The sequence below is a fragment of the Dysidea avara genome, chromosome 15 (assembly GCF_963678975.1).
Source record: "Dysidea avara chromosome 15, odDysAvar1.4, whole genome shotgun sequence".
Lineage (NCBI taxonomy): Eukaryota > Metazoa > Porifera > Demospongiae > Dictyoceratida > Dysideidae > Dysidea > Dysidea avara.
This window is the reverse complement of record NC_089286.1, coordinates 8,316,159-8,323,248: the sequence shown is the minus strand read 5'-3', so window position 1 is coordinate 8,323,248 and position 7,090 is coordinate 8,316,159.

The window sequence follows — 7,090 nt, the reverse complement described above, 5'->3', positions numbered from 1 at the left end:
CGGCTACTTTCTGTGCTGATTCCAAAAGTTTTACATACTAACAGTGAGCAAATAATTAATGCACAATCAGTAGTAGCCAAAGTATTTTATCAAAGAGAGCTTCTTTCTGTGCACTTATGGATGAGTATAAACCAGACATTGTAGCAGTTTCTGAGACATGGCTGACACCTGATGTTTTAAACAGTGAATTTTTCCCTGAAGGATATCATGTTTTCAGGAAGGATAGATCTGATGGGTATGGAGGAGTACTGTTAGCTTGTCGCAATACAATCACCTGTCAGGAATTAAGTTTTGACCATGACACTGAAGCAGTAATTTGTGAGATTACGTTAAACAGCCAAAACTTGATTATCTGCTCTTTCTACAGACCTCCTAATAAAGATATTTGTAGTGTTGAAAGTTTATGTGACCTTTTTTTAAACCTAACAACAACTTATTCCAACTCTCCTATCTGGCTGGTTGGGGATCTCAATTTACCAAACATTGATTGGGTTAATGGTTGTACAGATGGTGCTGCATACCCCCTTGCTGTATGTGACACTATGATTAATTTTGTGCAGGAATATGGCTTCTCGCAAGTAGTCGATTTCCCTACCAGAAGACACAATACTCTAGATGTGTTCATTACCAACAGACCATCCCTTATACACAGTTGCAATCCTGTTGCAGGCATTAGTGACCATGAGGCTATTTTAACTGAATCTTCTGTTACAATCACTCACCAGCAGCCCACCAAAAGGAAGTCATTTCTTTGGCATAGAGCAGATATGGTAGTTATAAAAGAAATGATAAGTCAATTTAGTGATGATTTTTTTAGTAAATACTCTTTGTCCACACCAGTGGAGGTGTTATGGAATGAATTCAAACAAATGTGCTTCAAGTGCTTAGCTCAAGTACCATCTAAGCTTTCTTCCACTAATACAAAGCAACCATGGGTGACCTCTCACATTAAGCGCTTATCTCGTAAAAAACAACGACTTTACAACTTAGCCAGGCGCTCAAATTGTAATCATCACTGGGATACTTATCATAGTTTTAAACACAAAGTTCAACAGGAATGTCGTATAGCTTACAATAATTATATTGAAGGGCAAATGGTTCTGTGTCAAAAAAGCTTTGGACTTACATCAAGAGTCAAAAGAAAGACCACTGTGGTATGGCACCATTAAAGGTTAATGATGTTGTAATCAATGATAGCTTAGTTAAAGCACAAACACTCAATGAGTACTTTACATCATTATTTACTCTAATTACAACAGAGACTCCTCCAGAGTTACATGTCCGATCTGCACCGGACATAAAGCCTATCATAGTTAACACTAATGGTGTTTCTGAGCTGCTGCAATCTTTGGATATCCATAAAGCTTGTGGACCTGATGGAATACCAGCCCGTCTACTGAAAGAAACTAGAGAAATTATTTCTCCCTCCTTAGCCTTCATTTTTCAAGCCTCATTACAACAATGTTCACTACCTTTAGGTTGGAAAAGGGCAAATATTGTACCACTCTTTAAAAAGAGTGATCGTTCTCTTCCTAGCAATTATAGACCTGTTTCATTAACATGTATCTGTTCAAAACTGTTAGAGCACATTGTGTATTCACACATTTACTCCCATTTTGCTAAATATAATCTTCTGTGTGATCAACAACATGGGTATAGACAAGGTCGCTCATGTGAAACTCAGCTACTATTGACAATCAATAACTTTGCCAAAAGCTTAAATAACAATGATCAAACTGATGTCGTACTACTAGATTTTTCAAAGGCATTCGACAAAGTGTCCCATCAACACCTGTTCCATAAACTCCACCATTACAGTATCCGAGGTAATTTACTTGACTGGATTAAAGACTTTGTACTGCAGAGATCTCAGTGTGTGGTGGTTGAAGATCAACAGAGCAACTTAACAGCAGTTACCTCTGGTGTTCCTCAAGGTACTGTCCTTGCTCCGCTTTTATTTCTCTGTTTCATAAATGATTTACCAAATAACATATCATCCAAAATCAAGTTATACGCTGACGATGTGTTACTTTATGCCACCATTCGCACAGAACAGGACTACAATCAGTTGCAGAAGGATTTAGATGCACTGGGAAAATGGGCAGACGATTGGAAAATGGTGTTTAACCCACAAAAATGCGAATTTCTTAGGATAGCTAACAAGAAACACACAATACTAGCTCAGTATAATAAACCAATCAAGGAAGTCAACCATGCCAAATACTTGGGTGTAACAATAAGCCAAAATCTATCCTGGTCGGAACACATAAAACAAATAACTTCCAAAGCTAACAGAACTAAAGGTTTTCTTCAGCGTAACCTCCACAATTGTACACCAACAATTAAAGATAGGTTGTACAAAGCAATGGTTAAGCCAATTATAGAGTATGCAGCTGTTGTCTGGGCACCTCATACTAAGAGGGATATTGATATGATTGAGAGAACACAACGACAAGCAGCTAGATTTGTGACCAGCAACTATTCCCGTTACGCTAGTGTCACGCAGATGCTTACAGACCTTAATTGGCCTACACTTGCGCGATGCAGAGATGAACTGAAAGCCATAATGATGTTTAAAATAATTAACCACCTTGTTGACATCCCAGTAAATCCGTTTCTGACACCCATATCCACTGTACATAGTACATTAGTACCAGAGGTAATAATATGAGATTTATGCAACCAATGACACGGATTGATTCTTATATGTACTCCTTTTTCCCTTCGGCAATCAAAATCTGGAATGATCTACCCCAAAATGTGATTGACTCCAATGATATTGATCAGTTCAAACAAAAACTAGCAATTATTTAATTTGTATACTTGTATGTATGTTGTGACCTGTGCACTATACTCTAATAGAGGTCTGCACAGTATTACCAATAATAATAATAATAATAATAATATTCATATCCAGTGGAACGCTCAAAAACTCACCGCTTCTAACTTATAAGACTACTTAAACGTACTCTTTGTACTTTTTAAATATGCAATCCTTATTCCTTCATGATAAGTTGTTCTATTTGGACAACACTCGTGACAAGCAAAACAGAAGCCATAGTTTGCTGCCTATCAAGTTAGCCAAAACGGATATCCACGTCACTAAATGAGCAGGCAAGCGATTTGATTGGACGCACCAGTTTTCGGTAAGTTCGCACCAGTACACAATGCTAGAGTCCCCAGACCCTTCCTGTTTGCGAAGGGGCGGCCGCGCCAGACTAGCACGGAACATTGATAACAAGCATTGTAGACGATTCTTCAATGTGATAATGGCACTACTAATAAAGAGAAACAGTAAGGAGGGAGATTATATAGGTTGGAGTGGCGTATTGCTACTTTTGTACACCTTGCAACAGTGACCTTGTACTTGTATGCACATGCGCACTTGCTCAAATGCTGGAAAACCTGACTTAGAGATAATTAATCACTTCAACTGTAAACAGGTTAGTGATGTTTATTGTATTATTATAAACAGTGCTAGCCAGTAAAGTAGTGGAATTTCACGTTGGGTTCACTTAGATAGATTTTCATTATATGATGGATTTGTGGTTGCTCTTGTGTATACAACAACTTCATAATTGAATTCCTTGTTCTATGGTGAGTAATTTGATATATAGTTTTATAGGAGTATATGGTATGGTGTGTAAGTTACAGCAGTTTAGAAACAGTAGATTGTAGCCTCTACAAGTTTGGTGGTGAGGGGGTTAATCTGTGCAATAATATTGCCAGTTTATTCATCTGAGTTATGTTGTTGTTATATTCACTCATTTTCAATGGCTGTTAGTTGGTGCTTGGTAGCAGTGTTAGCTGCTGTTGTTACTGCTATAGCTGGTGAAGTTGACAAACAATATGGCTTTATTCCTACACTACCTGGAGAATCCTGTAGAGATATTTACCAGAAGAATCCATACTGTCATGACAAGTCTGGCTACTATGTGATAGTTGTTGGTACTACTCCTTAACTTTGTATACTGATATGGAAATGGAATGTAGTGGAGAGAAAGGTTATGAGAGTGGCTAGTGTTGATGTTTCTAAAGGAGATAAATGTCCCAATGGATGGAAGAAAATTACTAGTCCTATTGCAGCTCGTAGAGCTCCTAGTGATAATGCTAGATGTTCTTCTGCTCAATTCTCAACCAACCTATCGTCATTCCACAGCAGAGTATGTGGAATGACGATAGGTTATCAGAAAGGTAGAACTAATGCTTTCCTGGCTACTGCCCATTCTATTGATGGACCATAAAAAAATTATGTTGATGGAGTTTCCATAACATATGGTACTCCTAGAAAACATATTTGGACTTATGCAATAGGCTTTAATGAGATTGAGTCATGTCATTGTTGTCCATGTACCATCTCTCGTGGTCACTTGCCACCATCATTTGTTCATGAGAACTACTACTGTGAGTCTGGATCAAAATTCTATGAATCCAAGTGAAGGGTCCTATTGGTCTAGGGACCCTGTGTGGGATGGTAAAGGTCGTCCCAATAAAAACAGTTGCTGTTCAGAACCCAACCTGCCATGGTTTTATCGTCAAATACCATTAACCAGTGATCAGTTTATTGAAGCTAGGATTTGTTGTGATGAGTCATTTTTGAATGAAGGTGTGCTGGTGAAGGAAATCAAACTGTTTGTGCAGCAGCTATAGGTTTTGCAATGTGATGACTTGTTAGCTGACTTAGTAGTTTGATTTAGAAGTAAGATATTTAATAATTTTGGGCGATGTACTTTATTGCATCAAATTTGTATTGATATCACCCTATGTAGTATGTAAGCAGATCAAGGACTATAGTAGCAATTTACATAGAATAATATCCAAGGAAAGTTTGAATGTACTTTCATACTTACAAATGTGTGTATCCCTACTATCAGCTAAAACGTTTGTGATTACAAATGCAATACTTGAAGTAAATTTTTTACAAAGCATAAGTCAGTGTTGCTATATGTCATGTGCATACATACGTACATCTGTTTGAGTCAACTGTACTTATTCATGGATTTAGAGTTAAAAGTGTGGGAAGCAGGAATAGTATATAGTTACAAATCAGTAGTATTTGCATAAAAGCTACTTGCTTGTGATGAGATGTTATAATTCACTTTTTGGTTTACTGATGGAGTTATTTTATTGAAATTATTAAAAGGTAGTACATATTTGTGTGGCGATTATAGTCTAATTTATTGGAATGACCATTTTAACAAACAACTATGTCTACATTGGATTTGTATCGGAGTGATCAGTTTGTTCCACCTCACAACCATATTACCTAGAGTAATGTATGCCTAGTTATTTACCCTATTCTTTTCTTGAGCTTGACTATGCTGCTAAAGGAGTACAAACCAGGCTACTCAAGTATCTTGTAGCTACGTAGCTAAACTTTACAATTGAAATGAATTAAGATTATTGCATGTGTAGTGTAAGCATGAACAACTTCACGTATGTTCATAATGCCAACAATAGATGGAGTATATATAGTAGGGACATCAAAGGTGTGGGGGCAATCTGTGATATAATATAACCCAAAAACCTGCCACTATTTTTCCTCACAACAGCATGACAGTATTGGTTGGGTAAAACCAAGCCCAAAAGTGTCTTCAGATCGACCTGAAACGTTTCCGTCAAGTTGCTACAGAATTTTTTTTTAATTTATTCAACGGAATTTTCTACTGCCTGCCTGCCCGCCCGCCTGCCTGCCTGACGCCTTCAGTCAAGCGTAGCGGAAAACTGGCTACAGCCTTAATTCTTTCACAGAAACATTTCTAGTTCGCTTAAGAAAAAACCTTTGGTATATTGATAAACATACAATGCTTGTGCTATTGTCTTACCTTTTATCCTATTTTACCATGGCCATCAGTCAAGGTTCTACTGCTGAGTATTAATAGACTACAGTACGGCTTCCATACCAGTGTATATTGCATCAAACTATTTGAATACACATGGTCGCCAGTTGCACCAAATACGCACACGTACATGACTCACTGTTGATATTGATTGGCAGCCACAAATTGTTGCACTTCTTCTGCCAGCTGTTTCCAATCACATGACCGAGAGAAACGAAGGACTTACGAATAACGTGTTCGTGAAATAGAGAGGGCATCATTCACACCTCTTGTGTTTTCTGCTTTAGGTGGAATGAGCAAACCAACAGAAATTACATACAAATGACTAGCTTCACTTCTTGCTACAAAGCAGAGCCAGAAATATAATGTTGTGATCTCCTTTATTCGCTGCAGATTGTTTTTTTCCTTATTGTGATCAGCCATTGTGTGTCTTGGTGGTAGTTGTTCTACTGCTGGTCAGCCCTAGAGAGATCTGACAGACTTCTCTCTGGCGGTGTGTGAGGGAAAGCTCCCTTTGTCTGATTGAACTGTTTATGTGTGCATTTTAACCCTATTTGGGTTGTCAACAATCACCGTTCAACATCCATTGTTGCAAGTTTTAATTTTGCGGTAATAGCAGTTTCAACCAATCAGTAGTAGCCATTACAGGAGTCCCCATCTCTGTAGTTGCTATGTTCATTGACACTTGGCAAATCTGTGGATACCTCAGGTCCCAAGGAATTATGCCTCAATTGTATGATTACCCAAGATAATGCCATACCCAACTGGTCCTGGCTGTTCGTTGTTTCAAATCCCATTAGCCATGTGGTGTTTGTTAGCTACCAGACCAGATGAGTAGAGGACTAGTAGGGTATGGCATTAGGGAGAAGCCTGGCTTTCCACCTTATGGTGTGCAATTTATCAGGCCTCTCCCTGCTTATCTCAGATGTCATGTTCTCTCAGAGGGAATGCCAGTATGTGTACATATGAGTATTAGACAGTAAATAGCCTTGACCAGGACTGCAGCCACTGATCTCTATATCATGGGATGCTGTCTACCTCACTCTGTTTGGAGCAGTGGATATGGGAACTATCAGATCATGGATATCTCAGTTGCTAATTATATCCCCGACAGCAGTCCTAAAAGTTATTTGTATTCACAAGAGTCATCTATTACACATATAGACTGCAACATATCAAAACAAAGTGATTGGCTATCTAGCAAGACTTGTGGCACTATAAAGAAGGTAGAAGTGTTTTTTTGGTTGCAA